Genomic DNA, 19,907 nt, shown 5'->3' with positions numbered 1-19,907 from the left:
CACAACATTTGTATATGACTTTAAAAAGAACAGCCAAATTATTTTGGAAAATACCAGATTGTAGCTGAACTTTAGGCGTCTTTGTTTGCAGCCTTCTTGGTTAAAGCTGACATTACTGACAGGTCATTTTGTAAAGATGTCCGACTGAAAACCTAAATGAGAGTTGTGGTGTTTTTTTGTTGTTGTAGTTGTTGTTTTTTTATGTATCTTTGGGTAAATGTGAGAGGCACAAAATATCTCTTTGGTAAACATTCAGGCTAGATCTTGATGACAGTAGGTGCTCATTTATATGCAAATGAAATAAAAAAATGGTGGTCACTGAAAAAATGCCACACCTACAGCTGAGTGAGCTCAGTTCTGTTTTGAAACGCTACATTCAACAGATAAATATCAGTTTTTGGCAGTAGTGGGTTCTTCTCACTACGCTGTGCAATCAGATCTGGATTTATCGGGTTATTCACTCAAACTACTCTGATTGGAACCATTTTGCTTCGTGAGTTACTTTACTTCTGATATTTGTCTCAACTTTTTCATTAAACTTTTGTGAGACTACTTGTATCAGAGTTTGTAACACTGAAATAAGTCTGAATAAAAGAAATATGGCCATTACTTTGATATACATGCAAGGTAAGACCCAGGCCCAATCCTTTGGTTTGCAGCAGACATTTAACACAAGCATAATAAGCATCATGAAAACGACTTTGTGTGAAGTAAGTCCGTAAAAATCTCCATATATCCAGTTAAGAGGACACATTCAGACAGATGCATAGATATTGACATCAGAGTCCTTATTTATTTAGCCAGAGTAAAAATTGTGTGGTTTTATAAAGTTCAATCAAACATATAATATGCAACAAATGTTAAAAAATGAAAAGCTCAGCCGTAAGGAGAACAAATGAATCTGAGGCAGTCAGTACACACATCTACTAAAATAGTTCAACAGACCTTTCTAAGTACACAAAGTTAGAGTTCTGTGGTGTTCAGTCCCTTCAATCATCGCTTCAATATATTAGTATGTTTCAAGTCAGTGAGTGCAAACTCAGTTTGAGCTGGTAGACTCAGCACGATCTGGAGAGGAGTGATGTGAATAATATGACGCTGAGCTTACTTATCTCTTTCTGTTGATGATATATCTAATGTTCAGTGATCATGTGTCACTGTAATTGAGGTTTGAAGCCAGTGTCAGTAACAGCATGACTGAGGCTCAGGATGTGCTTTTATTTATTTGTGCTAACTGGTTATACATATTTATGGCGTGCTCATCTTGATATAAGCCCCCTCAGCTGTAATGTAATAATGTATTCCCTAAGAAATTTGCTATGAATATTAACACAAAGCAAGTGGCAAGGCAAGGGAAGTTTATTTATAAAGCACATTTCACCAACAAGACAATTCAGAGTGCTTTACATAAACACATAAGGCATCAGCAAAGCAGTACAACGACAACATTAGAAAATGCAAAGTTACAGTACAGCTTCAATTAGACAGGGTTAGGAAACTAAAAACTAAAAATGAAATATTAAAATATAATAAAAGATAGGAAATGTAAAGGTAAAAGATTTAGTGAAGTGTGTGATTTAATGAAAGGCGTTTTGATTTAAAAGAACTGAGAGCACACCTGCAAGTTTTGTGGGGGGTACCAAGCCGACCTGAGCAATCTGGACTATTCAGAAATAAAGCTTACCATTCACCTCCCATCTGGTAGGAAATCCAGGACCACACATGCCACACAAATGGTTCCTAGACTCCAACCACGGTGCAACACCTCATCTGTTATTGTACATTATATATTGGCTCCAGCATTTATTTTTTTAACTTAAATAGTTTCTTATATTTAAGGTGTTTGTTTTCCGTTTATGATATTTACTGTCAGACAGCAGCGCATTCACAATAAAGCCTATTATGTCTGATGAGCATTTTTCAGTTTATATGATACTGTATTATACTAACACAATGAGGAATATTCATCTGTTTACACGGCTGAGCTAACAGGTGATTTTACCTGCTGAGCTGTAACAGGTGGAGTCTCACCTGTTGTGTCCACACGGCTGCGCTCACACACCGTCAGCCCCGCCGGCCGCGCCGCTGCTCTGCGCATGCGTGCGGCGGTGACGGAGCGGAGACCATTTCCTCCCAGCAGCAGGCCTCCTCGCACACACATACACACACACACTGTCACACACTCACACACACATGCAGACACACTACCGACAACCGTCCAAAGCAGAGCCACGTTTGGGATTGTCTAACCCCGCTGCAAAGAGCCCTGGATGCCCCCCACCCGCAGGAAGACACCCGGAGGGGCCTCCGCCGCTAACCTACCGCCACATCTGGGCCACTCCGCCGGGGTATCTGGGTATCTGTCCGGGGTGAGTTACCCCCCCGGCGCCGTCTCTGTTTTTGTCTCCGTTGTGTTGTTGTTGCTGCTGCTGCAGCGTTCTTAGCCGTGGGAGGTTGTTGTGTTGTTTTGTTTTGTTTGTGAACAGAAAACGAGGCTGGAGATGCCGCCTGTTCTCTGGGACGGTTAACCGTTAAGCTAACGGAGCTAACGGAGCTAACGGTTAAGAAGGAAAAAAAAAAGGAGCGTTAGCCGTGTGCTGCTAGTTAACGCACAATGTAACGTCACGAGTTCCATTATCGGACACTGTTTATGCTAAGCCCTCGGTCGGTCGGCTCCCTGTAACACAGTCTGACATACAACACGGCTGTAAAATGACTATTGTGTGGTTCCTCTGTGTTTATAATTATGGGCTTCCCCCCCCCCCCCCCCCTCCAAAAAAAAAAAAAAAGCCTCCCCCTTTGCCACCCCTTTGCTGCGTCCATAGTCGGACACTCCGGTCGCTGCTAACGCCTTGTGGTCTTTTTAAAAATGATTATTTATTTAAACGCCTTCTTCTGTTTTAGCTTGGACCCTTTGGACTCTCTATCTTTGGTAAATATTTGTTAGCAGACTGTAGCTCAGCTCTCACACTGACAGACTGTCTTTTATAGTCCATTACACAGGGAAAACGTGCAGCTGTGTTTTGGATTTGCAGTGGAAAATTAAACTGAAAATGGAAACCTGCAGACACCGTGGCCTGGCCTCCTGCCTTTGCTTTGTGTTTTGATGCGGCAGGCTCTGTCCGATAATGGACCCACTGTACTTGTAGCCGCCGCCTCCTCCAGGACAGGGCTGGAGCTGGGGTTCAGCCCCTGAGCCTGAGGAAACACTGATCAGTATCTTTCCACCGATATTGGGTCTATGATTTCATTCTTTTGCATTGGTCCCTGTCCCAGTCTTACACAAGAGTTGTCCCGTTCATGGAAACACTGTTGTGATTATGTGAAAGTGTGTTTATCCCAGAGGGGAACCCGTTTCTTCTTACACTGCTCCATGGCAAGGTCAGAGGTCAGGTTAAGTTACATACCACCATCATTGAGCCGGTGAGATCCCCAGTGTCTTGCTCAAGGACACTTGAGCAGGGCGGATGCTCGTAAACACAGATGTTTTCAGGTTAAGGAGCATGAACGACAAACAGCTGTGGTATTTCTAAATGTTGTCAGTGTTTAATGAATCAGAGCCCGAGCAGACCGTGTTCTCCCTGCAGCTTTAGCCTTGTTTGTTAGTGTCCCAGTCAGAGCTTGAAGGTGAAAGTATGACTGAAATGTTGAAATGTGCATACTTTAGCAAGCTGTGGCATGGCTGACACGACCAATGTAGCCTTTGAAGTGTTTAGTTGCTTTCCACAACACCTAATCACTTTCAATCTCACTTCTGGGTTGTTTGGTCTTGCGATTAGTTAGGCTGACTATGACAATTTGTGATAGTTTCATTATTGTTCAAATAGAGATATTAATGACTGGGCAGTCTGACATGAGATATAATTACTGTATGCAGATAGGTTTCATTCACACAGATCAGTTGTTATTGTTGTGTCTACATTGTATATAAGATCTAATATTGGTTCCTAAATTGGGTTTTAAAAGAAGCAACGATCAGCTCTAACAGTTGGCATCGCCTTTTTATTTCTTTGCTACCACATTGTTATCTTACTTTGCAGCCCACCTGTTTTAGCTGTTGTGCTGAGTGCTGATAAAGCAGTGTGGAAGCTTTGAGTTTTCTATTAGAGAAATCTGTCACCAGGACTGGCTGGAGCGAGGTGGGGGTGTGAGGGTTTGGCATCCATTATCCCCGGAGGAATCTGTTGAACCAGACTGCAACATGTTACATATCCGTATGCTGCGTCTGTCAGGGCTAACCTGCTGCCGGTGTGCGAGGATGTCCAACACAGTGGCTTGAGGGTCTGTGCAAAGAGTGACTGCAATTAATACCTTTTTTCCTCTCTGTGCAAAAATTTGTGGCATTTTTATGGAGGGAGAAAAATGGCACATAATTTTTCACTGTAGCACACTGTACTAGTCCTCTAAACACAGCATGACTCATCTCAGGTTTAAGTAGTGAGCCTGTTCAGCTTCAGCTCCATCTGTGAAGTCAGACCCATTCAGTGACGTATCAGAAGACTCAGATTAAATCCTCAGCCTTGCTAAATTCTTTGCCTTGTCTGTCTTCTGCTTGTCAATAGCTCTCTTCCCATCTCACTGACTGAATGATGGTTAGATAGTAGTCTAATAGAGGTGCAGCTTGACAACGACTAGAGGTGACGGGACAAGTCTGGAGGGTTTCGTCACATGCCAAGCCTTTTATTTTTGGCGATGAGTTATTAGGAGAGAGGAAAAAATGGCTCTGATCGATCCTTGGAGCTGCTTAGAGCTGAGCTCTGTTACTGTCTTGTGTTAAGCTCTGAGCTTGGTTTATGGGCTCAGCTGGGAAGTAATGGCTCCTCTGTCTGTACGCTGACCATCTCATTGCACATTTGAAGCCTGTCCAAGGCCCTGCTGACCTCAACACAATGACCGTGTTTAGTTCGTTTTTCTCTTCCAGCCTCTTTTCTCCAGCATCCACTGTCCCTTTAATCAGCAAGAGCAATACCAGAGGAGGGATTTAACATGGTGCCTTTGGTGCAGAGCTTAACAGTATACTGACACTCATGAGCAAAAGGACATCACAGATGGTGCGAGACTTACTCTGCACAGTAGGCTATATCACTCTGCATAGATACATCGACAGCCATTTACTCATGGCTGTCTGCATTTCAGCAGCCTGGGATACGCGTGTTTATTACCTGGAAAGGGAAGTGCACTGAGTTTCTAGCAGTGTGACTCTTTATAGCCAAATGTACAAAGTACAGAGTGTAATGTATTTTGCAGTATCTGATAGGATCTTTGCACACACTAATACAGGTTTACTGTTGCGATTGCAAGATGCAAAGTGGCAAGCAATGGCATGGTCCACTTATTCAGAAATGATGATGGAAAGTGAAATTGGCAACAGATCTGCACTGCACCTGCACTGCTTCCTCTTTTCAAACACTTGCAGAGACACCACTGCACCGAGTTGGCCGTGAGGTCTCAGTGTCTTAAACTGATAAATGGACTCAATGCGATTTGTGTAAATTAGACACTTCCGATTAAAGAACTTACTGTGCCATAAATAAGCTATGTCGAACTTTTTCAGTACTCACATTTGCTGTGTAAAGTCTGTAAGTGTCTTCTCGCTGACAAATACTGCAACCTGTGGTCGTCTATAAGGTTTACTGCAAGGATCTACATGGTGCACTCAAAATGGTTAAAATGAGTGTGGGTGTGTTTGTCGCCATCAATGGTCTAAGGGCAGTGTGTTTTTTTTAATCTTTGTTAATAATATCATTTAGTTTATCACAGAGTGATATAAATCAGTATAAATCAAGTGTTTGTGAAAACACAATTTGCAGCATACTAGTTTTAAGTCAATTCTCTCCCATTGTAATTATAATGAACAGAAACATCAACAGTTGGGACCAAATTTTTTCGTCTTATTTTGTACTTTGTATTTATTATTAATCTTCTTATCTGTCTGGCCCCTGCTGAGCTGTGATTGTGGCTAACTCCCCGCTTCATACACTCCCTCTTGGTGATCATGCTTCCCAGTAGAATAGTGGCATTGTGGCTGCCATCTTGTGTGCAAACTCAGCGGAGGCTGCTCCATCTGGGCAGCGGCTGGTCAGTCAGGCAGCTCCTTGAAGGCGGGAGGCTTCTAATGCCACGCCTGCTGACTAGCTGCACAATGTAGGCAATGAGCAGGGCCGAGGCCCTAACACATGGCTGGTCTTTCACTACACCCACGGCCTCCAGAGAGTCCCCACTGAAAAGCTTTTCACACTATGATTTTGTTAATCCAGTATTTTTAACATTTCCAGAACAAGATATGTTTCAGTCGTTAGGATCACTATCAATGCCTCTAAGTCAATTGTTTTTATTTCCAAGACATTGGGAATACAGTAAAGATATAATACAAATGTCTGAATCAGCAGCTTTTTTCTGGAAAATGTCTAAATTTCTTTCAAAAATTGTGTGGTAGCTAATTTCCAACGTTTACAAGGCAATGATATAAATGGAGCCTGACCTGTCAGATGACAGCCTGACACCCTCCACCCATTCCTGTAACCTACAGCTAAAAGGTTTTATTATCCACATAATTTTTTTCACCTGAGGTGGTCATTTAAGAAATAAGATAGTGAAGAATTCTTCAAAACATAAATCAACCAAAACTGCCAAGTCACCAGTGAGGTTTATAGGCCCCAGCTCGTCCTTCACCAACCACCCTGCTTCTATACCCAGCAGAGCTACCCCACTGTGCAAAACAGCACGACACAATAGCTTCTTATTTAACTGAGCTGGATGACATCAGCCTGCGTTTTTCTCTTTTTTTGGGGGGGGGGGGGGACTGAAATAATGAGCAGAAGGAAAAATTTTGGTTGAGGAAAACAGCCGGACACTTATTCTTTGAGTGGATCCATGTAGAAGAGGTGATGTCAGGAGCATCTGCCTCTGCTTCTTCTTCACCTCCTGCATAGCTGCAGACATGAACTATAGGACACTGCTCTGTGCGTCAGATTCTCACCACCTTAAAATATACAATATATATAATTTTGCTGCACTTAGCAAAATTGAGATGAGATGTGTTTTGTGTTCTGTCTTCTGTATTATACATAATTAAGGATTCTGGCCTGAGGATGTTTATGGTAGACGGCCTCATTCTCTCCAAAATTAAATTGACAGATAAAGTAACTGTTATCTGTACAGAGATGTTGAGCTGATGAATAATTTTAGTCAAATGTGTGAAAAGCCTTAAACACGGGGTTTGATCAGCAGTGGTGCTTGGACTGTTGTATTGTATTTCCACTCTTTGCATCAATATGGTGAAAGGCTGGCCTGATTATTTACTATGGACCAAACTGTATTGATGTCCCGTCAGTCAGTCACAGTGACCTGCTGAAGGGGCATACATACATCTCATTTTAAATATCCAAACTGTTGCCTCGGCCATTTTTCCATGTGAAATAATCCTGTCCGGTTCCTTACATTAGAACAGCAGAAGATGGACAGAAATGCTGACAGCATGATTCATGAATCCATCCAACAGTTCAGGCTTTTGGATGGATTAATGCTGTCACACTCAATGCCCCTTATACCGACCAAACACGGTTTAAATGTCACTGTCTTATCTGAGGGCTGTCATTGACCATGTGCATCCTTCGATGACTGCAGTTTACCGTTGCTAATAGCTTCTACCATGATAATGCACCATGTCCTAAAGTAGGTTTTGCCTCAAACTGGTTTCATAAACATGGCAATAAGTTCAGTGAACTTCAGTGACCTCCCACCCCCACTGACCAGACCTCAATACAAGGCTCAGGGACGTGGCAGGAATGTGCAGCTGATTAATCTGTACACACTGGAGCAGAATCTCAAAGGCAGATTTCAATGAGTCTCAAACTCATCTCCAGCCAACCAGCAAGTAGAAAGAACCAAAGACTTGTGCCAGCATGTCATTTATACCTGTGGCTTTCCCTGCTCACCTCCACCGTGTGGTCAGCCCATGTCCCGGTTCACTGGACCCCTGGATATTTACAGGGGAAGGTGCAGACAATGTGAAGCTGAAAACATTTATAACGTTTTAAAATGTTAAAAGAACATAGAATGGATGATGGTGATGATGAAAATGAATTGTTCCTCAGCAGTGATGCTCCTATTGTTCCTCTTTCATCTGATGTTCAGAGTCATTTCTGTGCAATTTAGCTTTTGACTTGACTTCGAAGATGCAGAAAAGTAAATGTGCGTGCAAATGAAAGATCAAGAAGCTCTCTATAGTACAGGCTGCATGGACATTATTGCAGAGTTTTGTGCACAGAAATCCTACAATAATGTTATCAGCACCTAATTTGTTGCCTGAACCCTTTCAACCACCCCCTTAAATGTTGAAATAGCTCATTTACTTTTTTGGATCTTCTTGAGCTGTCACCATTATAATGGTTGCTCTTCCTTGGGTCCTTCTTGTGTTCCACATGTGCACCAAATGGAACTTGGGTGTTACATCTGTCGATGGAGACTGCAGATGGTCGTAGTGGCAAGTCATTATTAGAAAACAAACAGGTGGATGTGAAATGAACACAGTAGGTGTGTTTGTCAGTTGATTAGCAGCTCTCACCTGTTGTTCAGGGCTCCTAGAGATCGCAGCATCCGGTGAAAGTCTGTCCAGGTTTTCTTGGATGGTAGTGATTTAATGCAGGCAACTCAGAACAACAAAAACTACCAAATGCATTATAATGGCCTGTCCGTGTTCTATTCTAGCCAGTTTTCACCCAACCTGTATTAGTCAGGTTAAAAGAAACATCCTACAGAACTGAAAAGCTCTGATGAGGGTGAGGGGTGTCTTTCCCTGCAAGGATTCAGTCCTCTTACAGTCTGACCAATGCTCACGTCAAACTGTAACGTTATAGTAAAACACAGCAGCAGTCACAGTTTTCACTGTCAGTCTCTTTCCCTTTAAACCAGTAATATGGGAATATACCAACAAAGAGACATGGACATTCACCGGAATACAATGGGTTACAATTAAAATATTCCATTCCCTGCTTGTATTGTTGATTGATTTTGCTGTTTACTTGCCATTGAATGAACTGTTGTAACTAACATAACAAAAAACATCCATGACTGTGGAATAAACTGTTTACAGGTCGTTTCATGCGAATGCTGCATCTCAGTAAAGACCTTATCCAGAGTAAATATTAATGTACATTATCAACACACTCTTCTACTTGGGGCAGGTTTTGCCACTTGGTATAGAGTTTCTCTGGAAAATGTAGAGATAGATGTCAATATTTTTCATTCAGGATTAATTTGGTTAAAAAGCAACAATAAATAAACGACAGCCACTCGGAGCTCTGCCCTTTTCCATAATATTTTTATTTAATCTTTATCTTAAGTGGAGGACTGGTATCAGTCTGTTGAACTAAATTATTGAGTGTTTGTATTGATACAGTTGATAGCGCTGTGCTAACGTGTAGAGTTTAGCTTGTTGTCTTTCAGTCACTCACATCCATTCACACACACACCCCCACTCCCACACAGATTATCTGCTATTCCTGCCGATGTCCAAGCCTTTCACCAGACCACAGTAGGGTCATCAGGGGAGCATACAGCCACCCATCTCAATTTTCTGCAAAGCTCCATCTTGAGTCTCAGGGGAACTTAAGAATTTACCAACCATTTAGGATACGAGGACTCCTCCCTGCATATTCCTCAATTTGTTTATAAGTGTTAACCTCGTAAGGTCAAGACTGTGGCAGAGTTTGGACAAATGTTAAATTGTAGATTATTTTCCCAGTTGGTGCCAAATATACTTCTTCCATTGAGCTCAGTTAACTTAGCAGAGGACGGTGTATTGCTTTTGACATGGGATGCTCTTTTTGGTGTTACCACAATGTTATTGCAGTAATAAAGCATCATTCTTTAAATTAGGACAATTAAAGCTTTTGTGATTGTATTTTTACTGTGAAATGCATTATATGAACAGGATGTTTGCTCTGGTGTCAAGTGTCTGTGGCAGTTCTCTCTTCTAAATAATCCGGTAACTTGATTATACAAGAGAAATCAGCAATTTCTTTTAGAATTATTTGATTCGGTCAAAATATCAGTTTAGACGCTTGTCTTGTTCCAGTTTCTAAATGTAAGATTTCATGGTTTTATCTTTATTATCTAATTGAGTAGTAATTTACCAGACCAAAAGAGATTAATCCAAATGAATAGGCAATGAGATTAGTATTGACAGTCTTGCTTTCATTTGCCATATTGTCTCAGCCTTCTGAGAACAGAATTGGACCTTGGAATGACCATGAATGATGTGAACCTTCCACACAAACATGAAAATGTAGGATAAGTAAGTAAGCAATGGGAACATGCAGATACATGTTTGTTTTTTTTTAGATCATATTCTATACAAATGGCAAATTGTACCATTATAAATAATGGTAAACACTCAAATCTTTGAAAATGTATTAAAATATAATACAATAATACTATAAGATGAAATGAGTGCTTCGTGCAATCAGCACAGGCCTCTGCATGACGCTGCATACATGTCCCCGGGCTGTGAGAGTGAACATGGTTATCACTGCACTCAGTGTGTGTGAGGCTTTTGTGAATTTGCTGAAGAAGTCCCTGAGCCCTGTTCTCCGCAGGCTAGATTTGCAGTTGCTGCCTCTGCAAACATTGGCTCTGCATTAGCAGAAATTCTCCTCTGTGTTGTCTTGTGTGCCTCACCGTCTACCTGAGTTTTCTCACCACCACTATCGCTTTATCACCCAGTGTCCTCATGTTCAGGTGAAAAAAGGCTTTGGCTGTGCTGCCCAAATGCAGTCTTTCTTAACCTACACTACACTCTCTGTGGAGCACACACACTGTCAAATACTTCATTGTAGCCGCACTTTTTAGTCTACGTTCATTGTTCGTTGCAGGCTTTTCACTCTGTTTGCTGTTTTAGCTGATGCTGTTGTGTGTCACTTACTTGCCTGGCACTATAGGCCAGTTGCGGGATGTGTACTGGCTGGATTTGTGTGAGGAGAAAGCAGGTTTGCTTTCCGCTTTCATCAAGACAGGTGTGGAGTGCAGGAGAATCTGTATTCTATGAGAGGAGCTCATTGCAGAAGACGCAAATCCAGTCAATAGTTGGCTATCTGCGTGCACATGAGTGTACTAGAATGTAAATGTTGGCTGTATGTGTGGTGAGACTTATTAAAAGCCTAAGATTCCAGTATTCTGTCTGTAGGAAAGTTGACAATACATGCCCTGGGGTTTTGGCTCTGACTCACACACATCCAGACAGACACACACCCAGCCTTCAGACCTCCCATTTTACGTGATGTGTAACATATTATCAATGCAGTGTGTCCTGTAGCAGATCTCCTTTTAGCTAATTAGGCTACATTTCTTAACCTAGTCTATGAAAAGAAGCTAATGACCTAGTTACCGCCGTCTCTAGGGTTGTACAATTGTGGCTGAAACGGTAACATCTATTAACTAGTCATTTTGCTTGATTTTGAGAGGATAATTGCTCATAGCTTTCATCTCATTTGAATTTGGGGAGCCAAATTCAGTTTGCTTCTTTTTTTATGTCAGTGTGGTGACATTTTCTCCAGAAGGTATAAAAGACCTGTGAGTATTTATCTCAGAGGTTGTGATATGACATGGAAATAAAAGTAGTGTTTCTTATCTATATAAAAAACACTATTGTTGTCAAACAAAATGCAAAATTCATCAGCATCTCTGCAGCAGAGGGATTTTCTAAAACTTGATAGACTGCAAAATCATTTCACTTCCTGTCCTGAGTGAATATGTTTGGAATAGTCTTCATGTGTTAAATGCCTATTCAGATATTGTGCTTGCACACACATGTGGTTCAGTCTAAGCAGGCATATGCGGCTGCACCCCTCAGTGCAGAGTGCCCCACACTATGTGCTAATGCAAGTCTGTGGTTGTGAATTAATAATTCAGGGAGCTGGCATAGCTGGGTGGAGCTTCTATTATTCATGGTTGGCATTGGAACCGACAGATGACTGCTGTTAATATTAAGAACCAGCAGATACAGTCCTCCACCAAGACACTGGCAGTCCTCAGCACTCATGTCTGTCTCGATTCTCCACCCTCTTCGCCCACTCCCCTAACTCCTCCTCCCTCACATATGTCCTTGCTTCTGTCATCTCTGTCCTCCCCATTCCCCTCTCTCTTACTTTGTATCATCTATATCTCTCTTTATCCACCCCCTTCCCACGTCTCCATCTCTCTGTGTTTGGATATATCTATCTTTGTGTCTTCTTTTTGGTCCATCTCCCTGCGAAATCTTAATTCAGATGAAGAATGCATCCTTGAAACAAGCTGTTTCTTACAATGGAAATTCATAATAATGATTATGTTAATTTGCAGTTAGAAAATGTTATGTAACAGGAAACTATATAATTGCCTCAAGAGCATACTGAACATTAGGGGAGCTACATTCAGTTCACTTTATTTTATTTCAGTCATGCTCTGGCTGACAAGACCAAACACTGGTTGAAAGAGACGACATGGCGACTGTAATGTGTATTTCATATTTCATCCAGACTACATCTCTGTTTCTATGTGTCCTTGGGTTCTCCCTTAGATAACCTCGCTGTATTAACTGAATCTGCACATTGTCATTTTTTCTCAATTTAGGATTACTCACTGCTCAGCACATCTCTATAATCTCTATTTTGAAAAAAACTTGTATGTCAGTGTCCTTAGAAATTCCCCCCCCTCTCCCAGTGCGCATCTCTACTCCTCTTTCCCCTGTAGAGTCTCCCCCATGCAGAATTTTCCTCATGGTGTCAGTGCTTCTGCACTGAATGCCTCTTTTATTAGCGAGATTTGGAGCTCAAGTCACCAGTAATGCCACTGCCATATTGTACCAGCACCCTCCCATGGCTGCTGCTAATGACATTCTTTGTGTCTCCATCCCAAATGCTTCGCCTCCTCCTCTGGTCTGAATGGAGGAGTTGTCATGTGTTGCCATCAAAGGAGGAGGAGAGGCCACAAAAGGGGCCAAGCATTTTCCCCCTTCCCTCCTCACTCATTCTCTCTCCCCCCTGGAATGATTGAAGCCACTTAAGTAGGTGTGGAACAGCATCCATCAGGCTTTCGTTGGAGAATCTGTGTGTGTATATGTATGCAAGTGGCAGCATATATTAAGAGGATGAGGGCGTTTTGTGTGTGCTACTGTGGTTGTGTGTATGTTGTCATTGAGTGCGCAACAACATTGACAGGATGAGTGTGTATGTGTGTGTGTGTTTGCCACAGCAGATGTCCTGTCAGAAGAGCACTGAGGCTCCCAGAATCTCCGACACTCTGGCTCTACGCCTTCACCCCCTCCACTTCCCAGCCTTCCTTTCACAGCTCTATGAGCTTCCTACTCTTGTCCGCCTCCACGCACCACTTTGCACTCAGAACGCAGTCGTCCTCAGTCATGCTGTCCTTCTGTTCTACTCTGCATGTTAACTCGGACACACGTATGCCTTCATCAGCAGCCAGATTTCCTCCTCATCTCACTTGTAAAGGCTGAAGAATAGATTGATCCAAGTCTGTATAATTGCACCACCCCACAACCCACAACCCACAAAACAATGTACGTTTCAGATCCCCTGGCAGTACATGTTCAGCGTAGGCCTTTTCTTCATGTCCTGCCATTTTAAAGGTAGTCAGGCCTAATTTTCTGTGAACTATAAACTGAGTCTCCCATAGGTTGTCTCTCTTGCTATTGTTTAACATTGACCATTAAATGATAAGGCCAGTGCTGTCTCATTAGAATTTCCCCTAAAGACACTTCAGCCAACAATAACTTTGTTCCACAGTCAATTTTGCCTGTATCCACAGTCTGATGAAAGAACCATGTTGTTGCACTGGGAGACGTACTCTTTGTATGACTTTCTACGTGACAAGTGACGTTTATTCTCAAATAGCTCTGTCAATCTTCCAAAGCAGCTCCCAACTGGGAGAAATTAGCTGAAATGAATTTTTAAGGCAGGAATCCACGTATTCTAAACATGAAGCTGAGTTTACTCAACATTAAGGGAACTGCTCAACCTGTAAATGCAAGTGAACTGTTCGTTGTGTTTTTTGGCTCTAGGACTAGTCGTCTTAATTCGAGGAACCATCATGAGATATCCAGTTGAGTTGCATCATGGGAAATGTAGTAATCAGTATGTTAGGAGCTTGAGTGCTGCCAGGGAAAAAGACCTGCTTTTCTTTAGTATCATAGCAGGCTGAAACACTGCAGAGTAATATGTGATGTTGATCATGTAGCTCATTGAGAAGTTCTTGTAAGTTGCTTGCATTTTTTTTCTTGGAATACAAAAACCACAGTGTACAGTCCTGGTAAAAATCATCCCAATATAAATCGGGAAATCCTCTTTTGTTTTTTGTTGTTGTTTTTTTTAAGTAGTACAAGCAGGCACACCCCAAGCAGACAGACTCTTTCATGCTGCATCTCCATAATGTATGCAATGATGAAAATGACTGCAGCCTGCCTCTGCCTGCATGGATATTGAGAGGATATAAATAGCCAGGGCCGGGTGAGTGTGTGCTGAGACTGGAACCGCAGCACACACAGCTTAAACAATAAGCCGTCACCACTACCCTTCCTCCCCTCTGCTCCTTCCAGTCCAGCAGCCTCCCACAGCTCCAGAGGGGGGGGGGGATTCTCTCTCCCTCTTCCTTTCTTTCATCCACTTCCTGCCTCTCTGCTTTTGTAATCTGTCATCAGTGGCGAGGCCGTCACTTGTTACGTCAGGAGGGCAGGAAGGCTAGCTGTTATCCACCTGTCTGTCTGTCTGTTGTGGGAGAGGTATGTCTGTCACGCTGCTCTATTTTTCATTCACTTGGATAAAAATAGGGGTTAGCGGGTTTAGATTAGACATGCATATGACTCTGCTGCTCTACTGCAAAGAAATTGTCTTTTATCATCTTTCGCTCTTCCTCAGTTGATAATTTCAGTGATTTCTTGTTAGCAAATATTATTTTTATGGCATCACTTAAAACCCTGCGAGAATAATGACGGCTTTTATTTGCTTAATTGCACTACATAAAACTACAACTACATAAAAAGTCTTTGTGGATTACAAGGCTTTAAACATTTATTTTCATAACTGATGTTTTTTATGGGTGTTCCTGATCACATTCAGGAATTGGAAATGAATGATTTATTGAAGGGCTTTCAGGCTATGTCAAGCTATTATGTGTTAGAAGGAGCAGGACAAATTGGGGTATAATTCAGTAAATACTGTTATGGTGTTTAGTTCAAATCTCTGAACCATCTGGTGAATCTGTGTAAAGGGAAATGCCATTAATCTTGCATTCCTCTTCCAATGATTATCAGTGAGATACCCTTGAGCAAGGCACTGAAATCTAATCCCTCCAGTGCAGCTGCTGGTCTATGCTAGAAGTCTGTGTTTGTGCTGGGCAGCGTTTTACAGAAATAAATAATTAAAAGGCCGCAAAGCAACCTCAACCCGGAAGCCTGCATCCGTCAGTCTCTGTGGGGAAGCGTTTCACTGGGACAGTAAAAAGAGCACTTCAGCTAAAGAAACAGGCGAAGACCTTAAGAAATGTTTAATGTGGCAGATGACAGGGGCAGACACACAGTTGTATTGATTGGTTAAGTCACAGTCTCTCTTAACTTCCTCCGTGCCACAATCATCTCCTTCATTATTTATCATCCCTTGCAGCTTTCTCCCATCTCTGCTCTACTTGAGATTTCCGTCTCTCCTTCATGCTCCCGAATACTTACACAATTTAAGTTTCCCCTTAAACATCTCTCTGGTATAATCCCATGGATCTCTCTCAGGATCAAGAAGTTCTCTTTTTAGTTAGGCCATGTAGATGAACTGACAAGTCATTCGTATGTAAAACAATCACATCAGAATTAGCTCCAAAACTGTGAATTCTAAATGGAAGATGACGAATGGGACTAGTGGGCTGACAGTAAATATCTCATCATTTGGTTTTGCTTCGGTGTGGTGAGTAAACAGTGTTTTATGGTTGTTTTCTCTTAACCCTCCTCTGAACACTGTCAGTCAGTCACGTGGCCTCTGAAGCACGGGAGGCCCAGCAGCGGCTGCCTGCTGTGGTGGAAGACAGCTCATCCAGATGAAAACAGCATGAAACTGGGGACACTGCTTCTATTGCTTTGCACAATATCTCTGCATTTGCATTAATTGAAGCCTTCTCCGTGGTTCCTTGTTGCGCATCGCTTGGCATATAAATGTATGCACACATGCATGCGAGAGAAGTTGTCCACCACAGGGCTCTTATGCCTTTTGGGCAGTTTGATGCACTCCCTTATTTCTTTAATGGCTCTGTATTTTACACACTCCTGATGTTTTGATAAAAGAAGAAATATCTCTATTTTCACAACCCAAAACCATTCTATAGATTTATGTTTCCCCTTGGGATGGTTCTCCCAGGACCTTCATCAAAAACAGTTTTTGTTAGCCAAGGCGATAAACAAGCCTCTCTTCTGATTGGCTGACTTCTTTATAAGTGTCATGTATCCTGGTCTAACACACATAATTAAACACTAACAATGTGCTTTCTCAAAGGGACGGCCAGTCACCTTTATTTTCATATCATCGTGTCCATCTAGATCAGGCTTGCTGGAATGCATATTTAATCAACCAAGTGAAGTCAGTAGTTATAAGTATTTACTTTATTCACATTCATATGCAAGCAGGTCAAACGAAATTAGGCCTGCAAAGATATTAGTGATTGAAAGAGCTGGGGTCATGCATTTACTCAGTGAAAGCAAACTCTCATACACACAGACACACAAACCATCCAGAATGGCAAAGGATTGTCTCCTGCTGCCAAAACTGAGCCGGAACATGACGCTGCCATGTGCTCAGTGATCACTGAGCAGGCGTGCAGAAAACAGAGGACCAGCAATTTTGTCAGATTTTATAGCACACTAGTCAGAATTGGCAGATGGAAGATGGATCACAAACAGGCTGATTTAAATGAAGGAGCAGTCTGACTTGAGCTTATTAACAGTGATTATAATCCCCAGTCCATATTTAGAGCAGAAAACGACGATTTGATTGCAGTCAATACAGTCCTTGTCTGTTCCGTTAAAAATAGACACCTGTCCTGTTTGTGCGAAGTAACTCAGCCTTAACTTAGTCTTTGATGTAAATGTTAAACACAGAGGTATAAATTTTGCTGAATGTCAAACATAGGGAGACACTAAAATGTATTACCTATTTTTTGTGCACAAATCTGTATTTGCATATTTCCCAACCAGGATATCATAGTCTCAGGCACCTCCTGACACATCATACAATGTATGGTCATAATTTGCTGTCTCTTGTCAAGCACTTTACAAAGTGTCCGTGCTTGGGAGAATTTTTTTTTTTTTTAAAGCTCATACTGTACATTTGCATGGCCAGTAGGTCACATTTCCATATTTCCCTCCATTTCTTTTTGCTGCCAATTGAGTCTACAATACAAACTTTGTGCTGTGCCTCAGTCGGGAGTTCAGTCTATCGACTTAAGCTAAAAACTGCTGCAAAACAAAACCATTTTGTGCTGTCTCTGGTGCTCTCTGTCTCTCCACTGCACACAGAACAACTTGTGTGGAATTAATTGACCAACCAGTTTTGGAATATTGGGAATGTTGTTTACTGCTCATAGCTTGGCGATGACAGCGGCTGTTGAAAGCTGGCTCAGTGAGAAGGTCTAATGATGACATCCTCCTTCAAACAGACATCTATCTGCCAAGCTCGATTGTCACCCTAAGTAAGAGTTTTATGCCCTCTTAAACTGTGAATAGCCCTGGGCCTGCCTGAAGGAAAGTTGTTTAATTAACCAAGGAAGGGCTGACAGAGCAACAATGGCCGAAGCAGCTTCACTCAGTTGTTTGCCTTTGGTAGATGTCCAGTACAAACAGCAAGGATTTATTAAAGTATAAAATAAATTAAATAAATGTAAATTAACTAGTAAAGTAGCCTTTTGACTGTGTCTATGCTTTTTGTGATGAGGAGAGCAACAAAGCTTCAGGATTCTGGATGGTGGTGTAATACAGAAGGAAAGTTTAACGCTGTTTTATTGTGCAAGTACAGTGTATAGAAAGAGTTTGTCACAGAGGCACAACCAGCGCAGGGAAAAATTAATGTGGTGAAACAAGATCGCACAGGCACCCAGTAGATAGTAAACAAGCAATGGGACCCCGCTTCACTTTATCACTCAAATCTAGATCTACCACAACAGCTCTACCACACTAGGGTAGTATGAAGCATCCGGGCTTGTGCAGACAGTTCAAGTACGTCATGTCATGATGTGAACTACACAATACTAGTGATGATGGAAATGGCACATAAGATGCAAAAGTAGCTATATTGTTGTCATCTGGCATGACAATGGAAAAGACAAAGGTGCATTTTGGCCACTTGAAAGACTGCTGGTTACATCACTTGCTGTGTTGCCATGACATTGTCACCAGCATCTACTGTTGCACAGAGAGTAATTTAGGAGGAGGGGAGTGGAGGAGTAAGTGATTTCCACTGGTGTGTATGTGGCAGCTGTTGTGAGCTAGAATGTTAAATGTTCACCTTGATGCCTGGCCTTAAAATATTATATTATACTATACAAATGATATGGAGAACATTTGAGCACAACGGCAACATTTACCAGCTCGTATCCACAGCCTTATCTGACATCCAAACCAGTCCAACCACACACCAAGTAGATTTAAGTGCACTAATTAGCATTATATTGAAGTAAAATATTGCCACACTCCTGAGCTGTTAAATCCAGTTTGAAGGATATAAACTGTTGTTTAGTCTTAGCATCTGATAAGCTTTGAAAATAGACGTACTGGTTCAGACTTCATCTTCTCACTGGTAAGTCAGGCAGCATACCAACATATGCAGCCTTTTTCTATTTTTCTATTTTATATTTTAGACACAGTGCTATTGTCAGTCTGAACACAGCCCTTGGTTTATGCACAGATATTAAGGAAGATTAAAATATGTTATACAAGAGTATAACCAGAGGAGAGGTACTATCCATACCTTCTATGGGTATGGACATGTGACAAACTCAGTAGGATTTTGAGCAGTGTCATAACTCTGCAGCTTGCTAGAGAAAGTTGAAGAAGTCTTTTCACTCACTGCCTTTAATGAGTAGCACTTGACTAACTTAAGGGGAGTGATTTGAGAAGTGTGTTGCTGGAGCTCTTGAGTAGCTGGCAGGCATTTATCAACACTGAAGAGCATTAAGAATAGCACTTGTTCGTCTCTCCTGCATTGTCCAGCTAGTGTGGCTGTGTGTTGGTGAGATGCGATGCTCTGTTCCAGCATGAAGAGTGTCAACGTGAAAGAAGCGCCCCTCGGTTGTGCCAGAGCAGCCTGGCCCTGGATATATTTGGCTCTGTCAGTTTGCATACAGCTCTGCAATGGTCTGCAATTAGGCTGCTTCCTGTTTGAACACAGGATATGGCAGTGCATTGAAGCTTGGCCATAGATGCTTTCAGAGAGCCTGCCAGCTAGTAGCTAGGGCCACTGAAGGAGATGCATCGTTTTCATAGATCCAAAATTACACAGTGCACTAAGTTACTTTGAGAGCTCTGGTGGGAAACTGGCTTATGTTCACTGGACAAAAAGGTAAGCTACTTTCCATCAAATAGACAAAAGCATATAAAAGCTATGAGCTCTTTTTTAGAGGACACATTTAGTTTGAATAACTGAGCTATGAATTACACTGGAGTGGTTTTAGTGCTTTATTCGCCGTGTTTATTGATTTATTCTGACCTGACTCTGTTAATGGTAGCTGTACAGTGACCAGAGTACCCACGCTCACGCTGGAGTCCCTTCAACTGCAGCCCCTCCCATCCTCATATGAAATGTTGGAAAATATGTGCGGCTACTTCCTCTTTCTTACTCACCTCCCTGCCCATTTCAGCTTCCTGTTCTGAGCTGGTCGGAAGT

The 19,907-nt window shown here is 42.0% G+C and overlaps 1 protein-coding gene across 1 annotated transcript in view; it reads left to right on the top strand.

Annotated features, from left to right (window-relative positions):
- Positions 1 to 2,141: 2,141 nt before the first annotated feature.
- Positions 2,142 to 19,907, top strand: part of cskl (c-src tyrosine kinase-like) — a 34,933-nt gene continuing 17,167 nt past the window's right edge. Inside the window, exon 1 of the mRNA XM_029498900.1 lies at positions 2,142 to 2,369. The gene's annotated coding sequence lies outside the window, so the exon portion shown is untranslated. The remainder of the gene's footprint in view (positions 2,370 to 19,907) is intronic.

The sequence above is a fragment of the Echeneis naucrates genome, chromosome 3 (assembly GCF_900963305.1).
Source record: "Echeneis naucrates chromosome 3, fEcheNa1.1, whole genome shotgun sequence".
NCBI lineage: Eukaryota > Metazoa > Chordata > Actinopteri > Carangiformes > Echeneidae > Echeneis > Echeneis naucrates.
This window is presented reverse-complemented; position numbering and strand designations above follow the sequence as displayed.